Source organism: Gossypium hirsutum, chromosome A07 (genome assembly GCF_007990345.1).
Source record: "Gossypium hirsutum isolate 1008001.06 chromosome A07, Gossypium_hirsutum_v2.1, whole genome shotgun sequence".
NCBI lineage: Eukaryota > Viridiplantae > Streptophyta > Magnoliopsida > Malvales > Malvaceae > Gossypium > Gossypium hirsutum.
This window is the reverse complement of record NC_053430.1, coordinates 78,164,610-78,185,840: the sequence shown is the minus strand read 5'-3', so window position 1 is coordinate 78,185,840 and position 21,231 is coordinate 78,164,610. Positions and strand designations below refer to the sequence as shown.

At 38.4% G+C, this 21,231-nt stretch overlaps 1 pseudogene; it reads left to right on the top strand.

Moving 5' to 3' along the window:
• The first annotated feature begins 12,854 nt into the window (after window positions 1-12,854).
• LOC107955764 (kinesin-like protein KIN-14C) lies at window positions 12,855-21,006 on the top strand (annotated as a pseudogene).
• Window positions 21,007-21,231: the final 225 nt, after the last annotated feature.

Below are 21,231 nucleotides of genomic sequence, written 5' to 3'. Positions count from 1 at the left end.
AACCCTGAAAAAGGGGAGACTTTAACTAATAAACTGTACTAATTGGCTTGACAAAAAATTCTAGAAAAAAAATTTTAGATGTACATATGAGTCTAGTTTCAGGAAAAATTTACAGAACCGGTTTTTGAGTTTTGGAACTCGAGATATGATTTTTAAGGTGACAGTGACGCAGTTAGCCAGCTTGTCTGAAAATTTTAAAATGGACTGTGCAAATAAATGAATTAAGTCTGTTAGCACCTCGTGTTCGACTCCGGCAACGGTCTCGGGTACGGGGTGTTACACATGAGCCATGTTCAATCCATAACACAGGATCTACACATGAAGAACGAATGTTACAAATCGAGGAGTTAGATGAATGGCTGACATTTAAATCGAGAAAACACGATGAACCAAAACTACGCCAGAACGAGCTCAATGCCTCACCAAATCAACTTAAGGTTGGAGACAAAGTTTCATTAGATGCCGCAGATCCTCACATTGACACTGTCAAACCTAATGAAGAAATTCCTTTCATGGTACTTAGCATTTTCCCATTTGGTACAGTCGAGGTAAGTCATCCCAAATTCGGCACTTTCAAGGTAAACAATGCCCGCCTAAAACCTTATTTTGATGGGATTCATAGCAGGAATGAGGAGTATAAACTCCTCGAACCACCATGACCATTCAATGGGGAGGTAAGTCGAGCTTAGACTATAAATAAGAGCTTCTTAGGAGGCAACCCGAGCACTAACAATATTAATTTCTTTAAATTTTAGTTTTTACATCTGACATACTAACCGACTCATGGAACGCAGGCTTTCTAAAGCACACACGGCCAAGCACACGGGCGTGCCTTAGGCTGTGTGAAAATAGGGCAAAATTTTCCCCAATACGGGATGCGATAAGTCACCACGGTCATACGTTAGGACCGTGGCTGAATCTGCAAAAACAACACGGGTGTGCAATACGCCCATGTCGTAGAATTGCAGTTGAACCTGAGAAAATAGCATAGACATTAGCCACGCCCATGTCTAGAACCCGTGGTCGAACCTGTCAGATTAACACGGGCGTGGGCCTACATACATGGGCGTGGGAGAAGCAAACGAAGACAGACACGGCCGTGTGACACGACCGTGTGCACCTACAAGCCCAAGGAACACGAGCATGGGCCAAATGTCAGATGTGCCCAAATTCAAAATTCACGAATCACACGGGCGAAAATTGGGGAACACGAGCGTGTCCCCTACCCGTGTGCCCAAAAATCTATAAATACCCTTCACTATTCATCATCTTCTTCACCCAAAATCCCTAACCCTAGCCGCTACAAGTTTACACGGCCTCTCTACCACGCTCGTGCGCCGCCTCCAACTCCATTTTCGACACCCATTCTCATCTTTTTAGCGTTTGTTTACTCTTTTCTATCTATTTTCTTCATCCCTTTTACTAATTTTATGATTCTTATAGTTTTATTTGGCAGATTTTTTATTTATATTCATAGTTCTCACAATAGTCATGATTATACGTTTATTCTTTGCCATTTTAGTCAATGCTTTTTGATACATTCATTCTTTTCGTGTGTTCCCATAAGAGTCTAGTTCAGTCATTAAATGTTGAAAATAATCATGCTTTTATTATGTCAAATTCTATTACTTCTATCATTTAGATTAAACTGCTGAGCATTGTTGGTTGGACTGGTTAGTTTAACTATATTCATGATTACTTCTTGAGTTAGTTAGTTATGTTATATTCTTTGTTCTTCTTGCAGGTATACCATGTCAAGCTCACGTTGTAAAATAATTGTCATTCCCGCTTCGAAAAAGCGGAAAGGGGCGTCTTCCTCAGGCCCTACCACAGAAATTTGCCACCCATACCTCTAATTTCCACCCGGCAATCAAGAGGAACTATTCCAAATCCTAGGGCACGACCTTTAGGTGTGGGTCACTGCATTGACTGGACAGCACTTGAACAAGTCCAGTTGGCTGACGATGTACGAGCACTCCTGACAACCGATCCATGGGACCTCTTCTTTGCGATCATCGAGTCGACATAAATTGAGGTCACACTTGAAATTTGCTCGACATTCCATGTTCAAGATGTTATGACCAACTTTGATGATCCTAGAACAGTCCGGTTCCGTCTTGGCGGTTTAGTCCGCCAGTTGAGTGTGCCCGAGTTTGGTATAGCTTTGGGCCTGTACACAGAGGAGTTCATGGATGAGAACGACCTCGACACTCTCCGTCCTCACATCCACTACTCTCCTTCGAAGTGCTGGTATACTTTGGTCCCCAGTTCAGCCACCTACGACCCGAGCTGCTCCAAGGCATCGACTCTATCTCCCTCCTTGAGGTACCTACATGCCATCTTGGCACACACTTTGATAGTACATCGAGAGAGCATCAGCATCGTCAACACTCACAATGCCTACTTTCTATGGAGCATGGTGAACAGGCATGTACTCGACCTCTCCTACTTTATTGCCCTCGCCATTCACCACCAGACGGAGCAGCATCGGAGGGGGGTCATCTCCTTTGGCCCCTATGTGACTTGACTGGCATGACTCTTCGGGCTCCTCAACACAGCAGCCCAATCATCCTCACTTACTCTTATTGGCCAGATGTCCCCACAAGGCATCTCGAGCATGCTTAGTATGAGGATGATCGAGAAGCACCGAGGAACCCACCCTCCTCAGTATCGCCTCGCCCAATCAGGCAAGGAGGGAGACCCTGAAGACATTACTGATGGTGTCCCTCCACGTCATGAGGGCCCACCGTCTCAGCCACTACCACCCTCTCGTCCAGTTCATGCGGCGATTTCATACGCTGACATCTCTAAGCGCCTTACCCGATTTGAGCAACAGTGTTTTCAGCGCTTTGATAACATTGATGCTACTTTACAGCAGATTTGTCAGCATTTCCACATCTTATCGCCACCTCCACCTCGTGAACCACCTAGCGATGAAGATGTTTAAAAAATTTTATTTATTATTTTATGTTTTTATTTTTATTCTATTTTAAGACTACTTTTTATTTTTCTTTAAGCTTATTTTTATTAGATTTTATAATTTTTATTTTATAATTATCAACTTCGATTATTCCATTACGAGTAATTATGCTTTCTTATACTTCCTAAAAATATCCTGATTTTTTCACAGTTATAAAGAGCTCCTCAAGCTCATCATCACATAGGAACTAAAAACTCCACCGGGAAAGGTTCTCCACGACCGTCATGTCCTGCTTGACTACAACCATAGCTACCACTAGATATAATATTCTTTTAGCGTAGGACTTATGGACTAATGAAACTCTACCACCACCGGAGTATCCTCCTCCATTCTCACGCCGATTTTTCTCCAAAACTCCAGTTCAAGGAATTCATTCATCATTCAGGAAGTTTCACTTCTCTCCCTATCTTATGATTATAAACCTATCATTGTCAATATATCTATCTTTGTACATTGAGGGAAATGTACATCTTAAGTGTGGGGGGTCTTTTATATCACCATTAAGAAACCCCTGAATATTGTCTTCTTCTCACGTGAATTACTCATATCACTATTAGAATGAATTTTAATTAATTTATGATTTTTTGATTTGTCTTGAATTAAAACATAGGCATTTATACATTGATTGTTTAAACTTTAAGACATTAGAGAATCAAGCATGATAAGTTGATTTTTGAAGAATTAAAAACTTTTAGGTTGTTTCCCCTAAGTTTAGGTATTACCTTGAGTTGAAATTCACAAGTTTAAACATCAAAAAGCCATAATTTTTGTGAGATTTTGAGCCTTTAGAGCATCTATTATTTCTTTCATGCTCACTTTGATTATGAGTGCGTCAGTATTGAATAGTTATTCTAGAACTTGCTTGATTATGCATGTCAAGACCACACCATTTGATTTGATATGTCAAAATGATAAAGGCACTTAGGTTTAACCCACTCACACCATAAAAGCCTACCTTCACAATTAACCCTTAGTGAACCCCCTTGAGCCTAACAACTCATTCATTAATTTACCCTCAATATTAACCCATAACTCATTATTGTTGAAATCCCCTAAATTAATTTGATCCCTATTTATGTCGAGATTTGAGTTGGAATAGTGCTTTGCTATGTTTTATTCTATTTTGTAATTTGACTTGTTCTTAAATATATATATACATGTGTACATATTAGTAGTAGTGATCTTTTGAGCTAAAGAAGTTAAATTCTATATTCTGAGAAAAAGCTCTGTTGTACGCAATTGATGACTAGTCATTTTTCTAGTTAAGTAATTTTTTAATTCAATCTCGATTCTAACCCTTTCTTTTAGTTTGTGACCACACCCTCTAACCAAAGCCACGTTACAACCCTCTAAAGACCTTTTGATTGATGTTTCATCTCAATTTATAGTGGTAGAGATTTGATTTTCATGCAAGCCTATGGTAATGACTTTTCATTATTGACTATTAAGTGCTTCATTTATTATCCATAAACACCTTGAGTGATTTGAGTAAATCTTTAGTGAGGATGTGAAACTCTGTGATATTTTGAATCAAAGGTAATCACTTAGATGAGGGGAGACACCTATGTTTTCATGATAAAATGCTCAACTTGGAATGTTTGAAACTTTGATGTTCTTTCAGTTGAATTTTCAATGTATGATTACCTATGGATTATTTTGAGATATTATCAATAGAAATTATAAGTTGAGAAGAATTTATTTTGATTATGAGTTGAGGATTTTACTTGAGGACAAGCAAATGCTTAAGTGTAGGTGTATTTGATAAACCATAATTTATACATATTTCTATCCCATACTTAGCACATTTTATTGATTATTTTTCCTTAAATTTGGTGAATTCGATGCTCCTAATGCCTTAATTTCATGTTTTATACTTAGGTGAGCATAAAAGAGTGAAGGGAATGTGAAACGGGGCAAAAACAGAGAAAATGGGCCAACGTATGAAATCAACACGTCCTGGACTACCTCACATGGGCAGACCACACGGCCATGTCAATTTGGAAGAATCAAAGCACGACTCACACGGGTAGACCACACGCCCGTGCCTATTTAACAGGCTTTACCACAGCCTGAAGTAATCGCACACAGGCGTGTCCCTGTTGAGCCCAAGCAGAGTCCTATTCGAAAAAAGCCACTTTTGAGGGCTCTAAGGCATTCCAAAGCCTATAAATACACCCTAAAGGAGGAGGAAAAACGGGAACGGATAGGAGGAAGCAAGGAATTGCTCAAGAAAAGCCGATTGATCCATCTCAGAAGCCTGATTCACTATCGAGACTGAAGATCTCCCTTCAGATTCCCTCAGGAGTTTTGGGTTTTCTTATATTTTGTTATTTTTATTCTTTTGAGATGTGTTCTTTCATTAGTATGAACTAAAACCCCTAAATACCTAAGGGGAATGAAACCTAAGACGGATCTTGTTGTTATTATCTGAATTGTATGATAAATATTTGACTTGTTTTTAATTATGTGTTCTTAATTCTTGTTTTGATATTCCAGGATATTGATTCAAGTTAAGCTCTTATTCAGAGGAGGAATAGACCTTGTCTAAGAGTAAATGTGTCATAATTTGTTAGGCATAACAGAAAGTAGTTGAAGTCTGTTAGCAGTTGATTAGTTGAAGTCTGTTAGCTAGTCATTACTTTCTACAAGTGTATTATAAATATACCTCTCTCGTCATTAATAAAGTCAAGTCAGTATTATTCTTTCCATGATTTTGACATGGTATCTGAGCTAAGGTTTTTCTTGGGATAGCTCATTTTTTTTTCTTTCTTGTTCTTTCTTCTCTCAATTTCTTTTCTCATAGCGACTGACACTGTACCTCGGGTGATACACCCCGTCATTCTTCTAATGTTGACGCCGCGCATCCTTCCCCAGGTCTTAATACTACCTCTCTGCCGAATGTTCATTATTTTTCTAAGCATGACACCATCAAACTTGGAGAGCATAATTTTTTTGTTATGGAAACATCAGATCTTGTTGATTCTTGAAGGCTATGATCTTGAAGGATTTGTTCTTGGCACAACCCCTGTTCTATCCTCTCATCTTCCTGGCCCTGATGGACAGAATGTTGATAATTCGTTGTTTTTGGTTTATAAAAAGCAGGACAAACTTCTCACTTTCGGTTACTTTCCACTGTCACTGATGAAATTCTGGTTCATGTAACCTCTGCCAAAACCAGTTTTGATATATGGTCTATTATTGAAAGAAGATTTGGAGTGAAATCCAATGTCAAATTGTCGAGCATGCGCCATGCACTGTATTCACTCAAGAAAGGGAGTTTTACTATAAAAGAGTATCTGTCTAAGGTGAAAACTCTCAGTGACAATCTCAATACTGCTGGTAGTCTTGTCACGGAGCAAAAACAGGTGAGCATCATCTTAGCTGGTCTTTCATTGGAGTATGAGTCTGTTCGGGTGGTTGCATCCGCCACACTGATGTCTCTCGAGTTGTTAACCGAAATGCTTCTTGACTGTGAAGCAGAACAATTGGATTCTTTGACTGAGATCTCCTTGCAAGCTAATTTGGCTTCTCATCAGAAGCAGGGTGGTAGTGTGCTTTCTAAACATCCCCCTTCTTCTCATTGTTGTAATCAAGAGTACAAATATGGCCACAGAGGACAAGGCCGTGGATGGTCTCGTGGTAGGGCTCGTGGTTCTGGTAGGAGTTGGTTAAGATCACGCCGACAATGCCAATTATGTGGCAAGATAGGTCATTTAGTTCAGACGTGTTATCATCGTTTTGAAGAAATGTTTTCGAGTGTGAATTCCAACCAGACTCTGACGGTTAACTATCATCAACTTCGTGATCAGGGAGGTTCCTCTACTTGTACTCCTTCATGTCAAACGGCTGTTACCTCTCCTCACCAGCCTTCCTCTACTATTAATGATCAGGCTTGGTATCCTGACTCTGGAGCCACTAATCACATCACTCCTGATGTGGCAAATCTTTCCTCCGTCTTTTCTTACACAGGTACGCAGCATGTTTCTATGGGTAATGGTGAGTCAGTTTCAATTGCCAACATTGGGTCGTCCAGCATGCAGGCTGGTTTTAGGCTTCTTCGCCAAAAGAATGTACTATATGTTCCCACTGTATGCAAAAACTTGCTATCAGTAGGCCAATTTGCCAAAGATAATGCTGTATACTTTGAGTCTCACCCCTTATTTTGCTTTGTGAAGGATATTCAAACCAGGAAAACACTCCTAGTAGGTCGCATGCATAATGGTCTTTACAGGTTCGATGCTTCTGGATTCTTTCCTCATAAACATGGTTCCACTTCTCAGCCTCCCTCGACGTGCTTGTACACCTCTCAACTTGTGCCTTCCACTGCAGTATGGCATAGTCGACTAGGTCATCCATGTAACAATGTTCTTGTTAATGTTTTATAAAGTTGTAATGTTTCTTTTTGACGTAGGGATTTATCTACTGTTTGTTCAGCCTGTCAGTTAGGCAAGGCTCATAAACTACCCTTCAATTCATCAAAAATGTTGTATTCAAAGCCTTTTGAATTAGTTGAATCTGATGTCTAAGGCCCTACTCTTCTCAAATCCGATGGTTATGTGTATTATGTCTCCTTTGTAGACATGTCTAGTAGGTACACTTAGGTATATTTTCTCCGGTCGAAATCCGAGGTTCTTCGGTGTTTTCTTCAGTTTAATGCTATGGTTCAGGCTCAATTTGGCTGCACTATTAAAAGTCTTCAAACCGATTGGGGAGGTGAATATCATTCTCTGACAACAGAGTTGTCACGTCTTGGAATTCAGCATCGTGTTACTTGTCCTCACACCTCCGAGCAGAATGGGGTGGTTGAACGGAAGCATCACCATCTTGTTGACATGGGGTTGACTCTTCTGGTGCAAGCGTCGTTACCTTTGGGTTTCTGGTCTCACGCTTTTTCTCATGCTGTCCACTTATTGAATCACCTTCCTACTCCTACTCTACAACAGAAGAGCCCTTATGAGGTACTTTATAACACACGACATACATACTCTCATCTTAAAGTCTTTGGGTGTGCTTGTTTTCCTTGCTTAAGGCCTTATCAGCAGCACAAGCTCTAGTTTAGTTCCAGTCAATCTGTGTTTCTTGGTCTTGCTCCCAATCATAAGGGCTACAAATGTCTCGCTCCGGATGGTCGCCTCTTTATATCTCACCATGTTACTTTTGATGAAGCTTTGTTTCCCTTTCAGACTGGGTCCTTTTTTCAAGTCTACTGCTGGCTCAAACACTTATAGCCATCACATGTCTCGGCTTCCATTGGTAGTTGCCTCACATACTACCCATCCTCCTCTAGTTGATCCTGTCGTCTCTTCTCCTATGGATGAGTCATTTTCATCCTCTGCCTACCAGTCTCCTACTCAGAATCTAGGTCCTCATCCTCTCATGCTACTACCCCTCTTACAGCTCCTCCGTCAAGTCCTGCTCAACCTCCTGTTCCAAGGAATATTCATCCTATGCGCACTCGATCAAAGAGTGGCATCTTCAAACCAAAGGTGTTTACTTCCTCTTTGTCAGAATAAGAACCCTCTTCTATTTTTAAAGCTCTTCAAAGTACAGAGTGGAAAGCTGCCGCTCACACTGAGTATGAGGCTTTACTTGCCAATCACACCTGAGATCTTGTTCCCTTACCCGAAGGTCAGAGGGCTGTCGGTTGCAAATGGATTTTCAAAGTTAAAAGACATGCTGATGGGTCTATCGCTTGGTACAAAGGTCGGTTAGTTGTACAAGGCTATCTTCAAGAGGCCGGGGTTGATTTTTAGGAGACATTTAGCCCTGTGGTTAAACCATCAACCATCCGTGTCCTTCTGGCCCTAGCTGCTTCCATGGGTTGGTCTCTTCGACAAGTCGACATCAACAATGCGCTCTTGAACGGTGACTTGCAAGAAGATATCTATATGGTTCAACCACTGGGGTTTGAAAAATAAGGAGATAGGGGTACTCCATTGGTCTGCAAGCTCAGGAAAGCTCTCTATGGACTTAAGCAGGCACCACGAGCCTGGTTCCACAAGCTGAGGGATTTTCTAGTCACTGCTCGTTTTGCTGTCTCCAAAGCTGATAATTCCTTCTTTATTCATCGGTCAGGCTCTCATCTACTCTATGTCCTTGTCTATGTCGATGACATAATAATCACTGGGACAGATTCTCAGGCTATAGACAGATTCTCAGGCTATAGATCGATTTGTAAAGGAGCTTGATGTCCAATTTTCTCTTAAAGATCTTGGTAGGTTGAGTTACTTTCTCGGTATTGAGCTCAGTTATACTCCTAATGGAATTTTTCTTAGTCAGCGAAAGTATATCTTGGATCTTCTTAAACGGGCTTCCATGGAAAAGTCGAACGACTCCCCTACGCCCATGACAACCACTTGTCGTTTGACAACTACTGAAGGATCTTTTGTTGCGGATGCGACTTTGTTTCGAAGCATCGTTGGTGCCTTGCAATATGTCATCATTACAAGGCCTGATATCGCATTTTCAGTCAGCAGGGTTTGCCAGTTTATGCATAAACCATCAGAACTCCATTTTAAAACTGTTAAGCATATATTGCGCTATCTACAAGGAACTTTGGACTATGGCGTCAAGTTCACTAAGAGTCCAAAGCTTCTGCTTGAAGGGTACTCTGATGCTAGTTGGGGCTCTGACAGTGATGATCGTCGCTCTATCTCTGGTTACTGTGTTTTCCTTGGAGGTAATCCTGTCTTTTGGAGCTCTAAAAAGCAGCAGGTGGTTTCGCGTTCTACTGCTAAGGCCAAATATCGCAGCCTTGCTCATGTCACCACGGAGATGGTTTGGCTTCAGTTATTGTTGTCTGAGTTAGGTGTGTCTGTTCCAGGCAAAGCACTAATCTAGTGTGATAGCTCCGCAACTGTGGCTGTCGCTGGGAATCCAGTAATGCATTCGAAATTCAAACACGTTGAATTGGATCTCTTTTTTGTCCGAGAAAAAGTTGCTCAGGGTGTGTTCCAAGTTGGCCATGTTCCAAGTCATGATCAAGTTGCAGATGTGTTGACAAACCATTGTCAACAGGGGTGTTTCACAAGTTTCAGGATCGGCTACGGGTCATCTCTCGTTGTGTTGACATTCTCGGCCAGGAGTTGAGTAGCATGGGGAATGTTAGGCATAACAGAAAGTAGTTGAAGTCTGTTAGTAGTTGATTAGTTAAAGTCTGTTAGCTAGTCATTACTTTCTACAAGCGTATTATAAATATACCTCTCTCGTCATTAATAAAGTCAAGTCAGTATTATTCTTTCCATGATTTTGACATAATTAAGCGGAGTTGGTTGCGCACCTAGAGATAGGGTGACAAGATTTTACCGGATTAGGGTGAAACCTAATAAGGGGATCCATAGATCGAGTTAATGCCACCCTAGGGCGTTAATTAGAAAGAGATTTCAATTATTCAATCTAGGTTTAGACATTGTTAGTCTCGAGAGAGATAATAAAATAACTTAGGGATCTCTAAGGAACAAGTTGAATGAATAAATCGTCCGATTCAGAGTCAAATAACAAGTGAAGTCTAGGTGGATTTTTCCTTAGGTATTGTCTTAATCAATTGAATTTTCCAAAAAGTATTTTCCCCAAATTTATTCTCTGTGATTTTTTAGTTTAATTAATTAGTTAGATAAACAAAACCCTTTTATTTTTTAGGCTAGATAATAAAAAGAAAGTTGATACTAGTACTTTTAGTTCCTTTAGGTTCGATAATTCGGTCTTGCTAAAGCTATACTACTGTTCGATAGGTACACTTGCCTTCATCGTGATAGTAGTTAGTTTCAAGAATGATTTATTATAAATATTTAAAACATGTCACGAATATCATGTATCAGTAGGCTACTACGTGTATCAGAGGTTAGGTCACGTGTGTAGTACTAAGTACAAGCTACTACATGTACCCGATTGTTGGTCATATGTGTAGTACTAAGTGCAGGCTACTATGCGTACCAGATAGCTTTAGTTACAAGGGTGGTAATACGTGCAGGCAACCGTGTATCTGCTATTATTCTGATTAGTTCAAGGGGAAATCGACTAAGTAAAAATACATGTGAACATGACTATGTGATGAATAAGTGCAGGTATATGTTTGTGGAAATTTATGAGCAATGTGCATGATAGCTAAGCGAACTTTGGTAAGATTGATATGGAGTAAGTGTTACAATGAAAGTTACTACAAAGAAAACATGAAAGAGTGAAATTTAGTAATAAAACAGTTTTGGACAGTAGTAGTTGTGTGACTTTGAAAAATCACCAAAAATGGTGGAAATCAAATTAGAAGTTGAATAAGATATGAAATAAAATCTTATTGAGTCTAATTTCATACAAAGGAAACGGTGTAAGCAAAATAATTTCATATTATGAGATATTTGAATTTTTGTGAGACAGAGCCAGAATGATTTTAGAATCCCCTATTTTGATTTGGGAAAATCATTAAAAATTGAAAAAAAATAATTATGGGTTATAATTTATATGCTTAAAATCCTTAATGAGTTTGTTTTCGAAAGAAACAAATAGAAACATTATCCAAATCTTGTACGAAAAGATAATTAATTTTTAGTGCAGAGGGGTTGGAACTGTCAGATAGTGAAATAGGGGTGACTTTAATGAATAAATTGTACTTATTGGCTAGAAAAAATTCTGAAAATTTTATGGTAAGAAGATATATGAGTCTAGTTTCTAAAAAAATTAGTGGTTCTCAATTTGGAGTCTCGTAACTCCCTCTACTCCAATGGTAGAGCGAATGCCAAACAATCAAAAAATGTTTCAAACCCAAAAATTTCAACAAAAAAAAAGGAAAAGAAAAGGAAAATTCTTTTAATGACATAATACAGTACTTTGCCATTTAACAAAGATTCCTTGAACCTTTGTTCTACGTGCGCATCTCCACATCATCTCTTTGTCTTCTTAGGGTTGGGCTCTTTGCCTTTGTCATGTCTCCGCAATCTTATGGTAACCTTTCCTATCATGTCATTTATGTTTTCATTTTAAATTTTGTTGCTAATTTTTCTATTTTAACAATGTTGAATGATTATGTCCTAGTCTTTGGATGGTATAATGTTCAGTTTTGTATATATTTGCAAGACATACCCAGATTTCAACAAGGTTGTAAAATCATCAATGTCAGCTGTATTTTATTAAATTGTTAGCTTCTTTGTTCTTTGCATTTCAGTATTACAAATTTCATAATGGCTGTTTTTCCAAATCAATCCTGTTAAAGGGTGTAAAAGTTTAATGCAGTTTTATTTGAAAATCACAAATTTCGGTTCAACTGCTTAATGCATTTGGAGTCTGCCGGTTATCATTGTCTGTGTGAATGTGTACATTTCAATATGCAAAACATGTAGGTACCTTGATATCGAATTGAATCAAGTTATTGACATCAAATGTTCATAATTAAGCCACAAAGCACCTTTGTAACTCAATGTAAGCCAAAAAAAAAAACTATGGAGGATTTGGCTGTTCTAATGTAACTGCATTTCCATGTTTTTGACCTAATGGTGAGCAGTAATTATAAGGCAACATGTCCTTATCATTTTCCAGTTGTTTAACAAAGTGTGTTTGCCTTTTTGTCTTTTTCCTCCTCTGCAGCAAAGCAACGGGAGATTGTGATTCAGTGGTTGAACACTATTCTTCCTGATCTCAGGTTGCCAACAGAAGCCTCAGATGAAGAGTTGCGAGCTTGCTTGATTGATGGCACTGTCCTATGTAGAATCTTGAACAGGCTTAGTCCTAGTTCTCCAAATGAGGTTGTTTAAAACTCATTTTGGATTCTTTTGATTAAATCTTAATATGAGTTTGCTGATTTGTTTACTTTCATTTTTTCTCCAGGAAAGTTCTGAAAATTCTTCAGTATCGCAGCCAGAAAATGTTAAAAGATTTTTAGCCACTATGGATGAATTAGGGATACCCAGATTTGAGGTGTCAGACCTAGAGAAGATATCCATTAATAATAAGAAAATTTACAGTGATGAATATTTAAATGAACATTTGATTTCTTAGCCACATGCAAATAGCTTCCTCATTTATGAACCTGGTAGAATTTAAATTTTTGATGATCCTCTTTCTCTCTTCTTCAGGGATCTATGAAGACTGTTGTCTACTGCCTTTTATCACTAAAGTTACATTTCATATCATCTGGAGAGGAGTTATCTACCTTAAGTACTATTACTAAAGCTGAAAGCACTGATGATGATGGATCGTCCCCTGGCTCTCTCCAACAATTTTTTGGTGAAGAAATGAGGAACGCTTTCCCAGGATTAAAATTACAGTGTGCCATGCACAATCAAGTTATTTCAGGTATGTCTTTGTGCCTCCTTGTGTGTGATCATTAATGTTGTATCTAGGATACTTCGAAGGATTTAAATGCTTTCAATGGCAAAATTGCTATAAGGAAAGTGCAGATTAGAGGAGATTTTAGTTAACTGGCTATTCAGTTTGATGGTTCATTTGTGCACCCAAACTATACAAGCATTAGCAGATCTTATCTCCAATTTATGTCTTGTGCTTTTTGCGCATTCTGCAGAACCATCCCCTGCAGTATTGAAGCATGTTGGACACAAGTTCCATGAGGTGTTTCAGTTGAAACAAGCATGTTATGCTGATCTCCCCATGACAAAAATTTTAGAGATGATGGAGTCAAACAGTTTAGAAGTAAGTTGTCAACATTTATGATGTTTTACAATTTGTTTTGGCTACTCTTCTACTGTTTAATCCTCCAAAAACTTGTTATTTAATGGTGTGTGTTTGACATTTTTTCACATTTCATGTATGCAGATGCCCCAACTCAGGCACTTTTAAATGTTGTGTATGGAATTCTGGATGAAACTGCTGAAACAATGAACGGCAAAATACCTCATGTATGGTATATGATGAACTAATGGCTATAATTTATTTATGCCTGATGTGCACATTTGGACTTAACATTTTACATATATACATTTGTATGCATGTTCATATACATGGATATCATGTTATGAGAAGATGATGACATTAACTTTCTTGATCAGCATGTGGCTTGTCTCTTGAGAAAAGCTGTGCAGGAGATGGGACGGCGTCTATCAACACAAGCAGATCATCTAAGAACTGTAAAACCTATTCTATTAATCTTGCTTTGAATGCTTTCTTCTTCTCACTATAGGTTTTTATGTTGTACTGTTGTCTGCTGCAAAATAATCTGTATAGAGCTCATGAGGAGAAGCACCGATCAAAAATCAAAGAACTTGAGGCCCTTGTATCTGTGTCTCGTAAAGAGACTAAGGTGCATGAACTAATGAAGCAAAAAGTAAAAGTGCATTTCTCTTTTAGAAGCTAACTTGTGTATTCAATGAACTTATTTGTTGCAGCATGTCACAGTCCAGCCTCAGCAGATAAGAACTCAAAGAAAAAAGAACATTTCTTGGTTTTCAACTTCAACACTCTTGAAATGCTTCCGGCCTACCTCACAGGCATAATTATGTAGATGTTATTTTACACATTGTTTATGAATTACTTATTGCAAAATCTCAAATGAGTTGTTTGTTGAGAGTCTTTTCTGCCTCTGAATCTACAATCTCATGAAATACGGGTACATTTCACTCTATTTTTCTCATTGTATTCTTGCCCACTTGCAGACTGCAAACTCGATATTGGAAGAACAGGAAGTTGAGAAGCAGGAGCTGATGAAGTTGGTGAGAGAAAATGAGAAAAACATCCTTGAACTTGCGGCAATGAGACAAGAACTAGATATTGTTGGAATGGTGCACAAGTTTTGCTCCTTGGAAATGGAAGCAGAGGCAAAGGCTGCTATAGCAATACTTCAACTGAAGATAAAAGAGCTTGAGTGCCTTCTTACTGATTCAAATAATAAGGTGAAAGAGCTTGAAGCAAGTTTCGAGTCAAAATGCCAGAGTTGGACCATGAAAGAGAAAATCTACCAAAGCTTTATTGATTTTCAGTCTGAAGCAATGCAGGTATATATAGGTTTCTGTCATAATTTAGTTTTTAAATTTTTATCTCCAACATAATTCATTTTACTAATTTGTGCAAGTATTCAGAAATTGAGGTCAAGTTCTGAAGCCATTAAGCAAGAAGTTTTGGAAACACAGAAGAGATACTCCTTTGAATTTAATCACTTAGGTGGGATTATGGTTGGAAAGTTTTGTTATCTTGTTTTGTTTGTGATAAATGTTATTATGATATTTCTTTTTTCTTTTCTTTTGTTCAGAATCAAAGCTCAAAGCAGTAACAGATGCGGCAGGGAACTATCATGAAGTTCTTAAAGAAAATCATAAGCTTTTTAGTGAGCTACAGGATCTGAAAGGTGCCTATAAGTTGCTTCTTCCTAGTGGATTCTATGTTTTTGTTTATCTCCTCCTTTTAATATTTTTAAATTTTTTACAGGGAACATTAGAATTTATTGTCAAATAAGGCTTTTTCTGCCTGGACAAACCGAAAAACTGTCGACTATAGAAAATATCAGTGAAAATGGACAGTTGGTTATTGCAAATCCCTCCAAGCCAGGAAAAGATGGCCAACGGTCGTTTAAGTTTAATAAGGTCTTTGGCCCAGATGCTACTCAAGGTTTTCATTCTTCTATCACATTCCTTGCAATATGAACTTGAATCTATTTGCTTTGTGAAGCATTGCAATGTCTAATCATTAGAACTCTTTTTAAACAATGGCAGGGGAGGTGTTTGCAGATATCCAACCCTTTGTTAAATCAGTAGTTGATGGATATAATGTCTGTATATTTGCTTATGGTCAAAACTGGTTCTGGGAAAACCTATACAATGGTATGAATCCCTTCCCTTAAGCTTTATGAAGTTGCACAAACATTTTTGAACAATTCCTTTCAACATTTCTTTTATACATTTCCAGACTGGTCCAACTGGGGCAACTGAAGAGGAATGGGGTGTTAATTATCTAGTTTTGAACCATCTCTTCAAAGTCTCTCAAGATAGAAAAAGCAACACGGTCTATGAAGTAGCGGTTCAAATGGTTGAAATATACAATGAACAAGTGCGCGATTTATTATCCAGTGATGGTTCTCCGAAGAGATATCCTTATTATAAACAAGATAGACTTGCTAAATAGAAGTTTGTTAACCTGTTCATATATATATGTGCGTGTGTGTATGTGTTTGTATATTACCCTTTTTGAAGTGTTTTTCTTTGGATGCTTGAATACTATTCATGATTTAGTTATAGTCTACTTATCCTTGTTATCCTTGATCTGCACACGGTTGGGATTACAACTATCACTCAACCTAATGGGTTAGCTGTACCTGAGGCTTGCATGCACCCTATTATATCGACCTCCAATGTTTTAGATTTAATGGATATCAGATTCAAGAATCGAGCTGTTAGTGCTACTGCTCTTAATGCAAGAAGTAGTCGCTCTCACAAGTTTGTATATTTAATATTTTCAATTACATTTGAATATTTCCCCAGTGACATGATTTAGAGTTATGGCTGCAGCATTGTCACTGTTCATGTTCGTGGGAGGAATGTAAAGACTGGAACTGTATTGTATGGTAATCTTCATTTGATAGACCTAGCAGGCAGTGAAAGAGTAGATAGATCTGAGGTAACTGGTCATAGGCTTAGGGAAGCACAACACATAAACAAATCATTATCTTCCCTAGGAGATGTAATTTTCGCTCTTGCAAAAAAGAGTCCTCATGTGCCCTACAGAAATAGCAAGCTTACTCAAGTACTTCAAAGCTCTCTTGGTACGTCTTTCATCTTTATTCTTAAACTACAGAAACCTTCTCCGGGTTTTAGAGTACTAAAAACGTGTTCTAATCACTCAAAGATTGCTGAAGTTATGGTTTGTCTAAATTTTTACTTGTTTCATAAGTTCTATGATATTGCATGTTACAGAAGGCCAGGCAAAGACCATCATGCTTGTGCAGCTCAATCCTGATGCCACTTCCTTTTCTGAAAGTATGAGTACTTTGAAGTTCGCCGAATGAGTTTCTGGAGTTGAGCTAGGTGCTGCGCAAAGTAGCAAAGAGGAGAAGGATGTTAGGGAGTTACTGGAGCAGGTGCAATTTTTATATTCCTCTTCCATTTATCATTGAACAAGTTTTAGGAAGAAGAATGATTCTCTCTTATTACTTCTAATCTGAATACAGCCTTTTAAAGAATAGTAGGAAAAATAAAAAAGGAAATAATCTCTAGAAATTAGCCTATCCCTAAAAATTAGTAATTTGATTATGGCTAATAGTACAAGGAAATTCCTAGCACTAATGTAGAAAATCTACTTAATTTAAGGAATTCCAACACTCCCCCTCAAGCTGGAGTGTAGATGTGAATCAAACCCAGCTTGCCCATAATTTCTTCGAACATTTTTCTTGAAATGCAACCCCTTACCAGGAGTCCCTTTTAAGTATCTCAATATCCTGTAGGCAGCTTCCAAATGTTTCTCCCGTTGATATCTCCCCCTGTCTACTTCTTCTCCATCCTTATCAGTTCCTAATTTAAGGTTGGGTTCCATAGGAGTCTTGTCTATGTTCTTTGGAGTTTCTACAGAGTCAACATTAGAAACAAAAGCATTGTAGGATTTAGACAAGTTTCCATAGGATACAAACCGAGAAATGGGATGTTGAGTGCAGCTCCTAGTGCCCTTTCTTACTGCAATTGGAAGATCGATGGAAGATGAAGGAGGTGAAACTTCTTCCTCAGGACAGTCCTCGGGTAAAGATGGCATAGGCACTGTTGTTTCGATCTCAGGCAGCTGATGTCTCCGAGAGTATACACGAAGTCCCTGAGTTTTCCCTTGTTGTTTTTCAGAATGAGTAGGCTATTTTTCTTCATTAGTATGATTAATCACTCTTGTTTCTTGTTGCTGAACAGTGGAGATAGGAAAAATAGGTTCCAAAACAAGAATAACAGTGGCTGTAGAATTTTCAGCAGGTTTTGTAGTTGTGGTAGGGCTGACAGGTTCCAAAACAGGAATAACAGTGGCTGTAGGATTTTCAGCAGGTTTTGTAGTGGTGGTAGGGCTGATAGAGTCTTGAGGTATAATGAGAAGATTGCTCAAGGTCTCATCTTCACTAAGTATCTCCCCCTGAAGATGAGAGGCTGAAAAATATGGCTCGTTTTAGAAGAAAGTAACATCAAGGGACACAAACATCTGGTGTAAGGTTGGAGAGTAGCACTTGTACCCTTTTTGTGCAGGTGAGTAACCAATAAAGACACAAGTGTGAACTCTAGGATCAAGTTTAGATCAGTTAGGTTGATGGTTGTGGACAAATGCTTTGCAACCAAATGTTTTGGTTGGGAGATTAGGAACACGAAACAAGGGAATTTTTTTTTGAAAAGTATGTAAAGGTGTTTGAAAGTTTAATACCTTTGATGGGAGTCGGTTTATAAGATAACAAGCAATGAGGACAGCTTCTCCCCATAAATACTTTGGTACACCCATAGTAAACATAAGGGCACGAGCCACGACTATCAGGTGTCTGTTTTTCCTCTCGAAAACCCCGTTTTGTTGAGGGGTGTCAGGACAAGAACTTTGATGTATGATTCCTTGCTCAGAAAGATAAGGACTTAGGATAGAATTAAAGTACTCTCTCCCATTATCAGTTCTAAGGGTGTGAATATTTGAATTGAACTGAGTTCGAATCATTGAATGAAAATTTTTGAAGACTCTAGAGACTTCGGATTTTTCTTTAAGGAGATAGACCCAACAAACTCTAGTGTGGTCATCAATGAAAGTTATGAACCACCTAGCCCCTGTGATGTTTTTTACTCGACTGGCTCCCCATAGATCGTTGTGAATTAAAGGGAAAGGTTGAGATTGAACATAAGGTTTCAAAGGATAAGGGACACAAGTGTGTTTAGACAGTTGGCAAACTTCACAGTTCAATGAACTAATTTTCTTATTTAGAAATAGTAGAGGAAACAGTTTCTTCAAGTACATGAAATTCGGGTGTCCTAGTCTACGATGCCATAGCATGATAGAATCGTCTTTTGATGTAGATAAGGCCATCCCTTCTTTTGAACTGTTTTTGTTCCAAACATACAAGCCATCATTAACTTTAGCAGTGCTAATCAGCTTCCCTGATTCCTATTCCTGAACCACACAACCGAAAGCAAAAAATTCAGCAAGTACTTTTTCATCCTTGGTAAGCTTGCTAATTGAGAGTAAATTATAGGAAAGATTTGGAACATGTAAAACTTTATCAAGGGAAAAATTTTCAATAAGTCTCACTGTCCCCATTCCAGCCACCGGCGACTAAGATCCATCAGATATGCGAATCCGAGAGTGATCATGACAAGGTAAATAGGTGTGAAACAAACTTAGATTACCTGTCATGTGGTCGGATGCACCCGAGTCTAGTATCCAGGAAGTTGTGATAGGTTCCTGTGTAGTATTTAAAGTAGTACCTTGAATAGCTAGTGACCCACTGGCTGTAGGAGTCCCGAGTAGTTTATGAAGAGCCTCAAGTTGAGTTTTGGTTAGCCTAACATTTTGAGCATCTTCTTCAGTAGTAGATATCATTGCTGCCTTGTTTTTTTTCTATTTTTTTTCTTCAGGATAGCCATGGAGTTTGAAGCATTTCTCCTTGGTATGCCCAACCCGATTACAGTGGCTACACCATGGCCTTTTTGAACCAGAATCAATTCCATCTTTGAACTTTTGAGATTGAGGGCCTCTTGAAATAAGAGCAGAGTTTTCGGAAGGATGATGACCAGCTACGGTCAATGGTTTTAATTCTCTTGCGTCTCCCAACATAATAAGACGCCGTTTCTCTTCCCTCCTTACTTCAGCAAATGCTTCTCCTATGGTTGGCAGTGTGGTTCTGCCTAGTATTCGTCCTCGGACCTCATCAAGATCACGATTTAGTCCTGCTAGGAACTCATAGAGACGTTCTTTGTTAAGATGATCCATGAACTTGGTGTGTTCCAAGCCCTTGCCCCAATCAACTTCATAATACATGTCTAACTCCTACCATAAGATCTTTAGGTTGTTGTAATATTGAGTGACTTCAAGTGTTCCTTGTCGAATATCTTTCAACTCTAATTTGATCTCGAATACTTGGGAAGTATTTCCAAGATCCGAGTAATTCTTCTTGATTGCATCCCACATTTCTTTGGCAGTTTTGAAAAAAAGATACGTTCGGCTTATATGACCTTCCATCGAATTTATAAGCCAAGCCATAACCATTGAGTTGTTAAGCTCCCAAGTTGCATAACCAGAGTCTGTTGATGCTGGTCGAGGAATTTGTCTATTAATGTACCCAATTTTTCCTCGGCCACGAAGAACCATAAGGACAAATTGTGACCATTGTAGGAATTTTTTTCCATCTAATCGATGATTTGTGATTATAAGAGAAGAGTTAAGGTCACCTTGTGGGATTCCTTGACTGTGATTTTGAGTTATTTGTGAGATCTCAGTCTCAGAGAAATTTTCAGAGTCACCTATGGGAGTAGGGTTTCTAACAGAGAAAACAGAACAAGAGAAGAGAAGAAAGAGCAGGATCAAATGGATTCCTGATGCTCTTGATACCATGAACAAGTTTTAGGAAGAAGAATGATTCTCTCTTATTACTTCTAATCTGAATACAACCTTTTAAAGAATAGCAGGAAAAATAAAAAAGGAAATAATCTCTAGAAATTAGCCTATCCCTAAAAATTAGTAATTTGATTATGGCTAATAGTACAAGGAAATTCCTAGCACTAATGTAGAAAATCTGCTTAATTTAAGGAATTCCTACAATCATAACTTTTTCTTCTATAATGTTTCAATTTCCAATATTAAACTCAACTGGAGTCAGACATACATGATGAAGAAGTATGCATACTCATTGTATTTTATTTCATTTCAGTAGATATCTTCTTATTTAGTTTTCTTTAAATGTTTACGAGAACCATGCGTAATAGGATAAGGTACTGTTACTCCATAGCATTATGTTTTAACTGGCTCTGCAGATGGCATCTCTCAAGGACAAAATAGCTGAAAAGGATGAGGAGATCAGGCGGTTGAAATCACTAAGAGATCTAAAACCACGGATACCGCAGCAGCAGCAACTGTGAGTAGCAAGGAACAGGCTCATTGAGGTATGGTTCTTCCTGTATTCCATATGTGTCTTTCCTCATGAAAGCCGAAAACTATCCAATGGAAAAGGCCAAGAACATACTGAGAAAGCAGTTTTGGATTGTGAAAATTGTTCATAGTGAGAATAAGCATCCTAAGGCTGGTTTCCCTGCAGTCCTTGGATGAAGAGAAGTTTACTGAAGAAATATCTAATGTTGTTCTTTCTATGTGTACAGAAATTGATG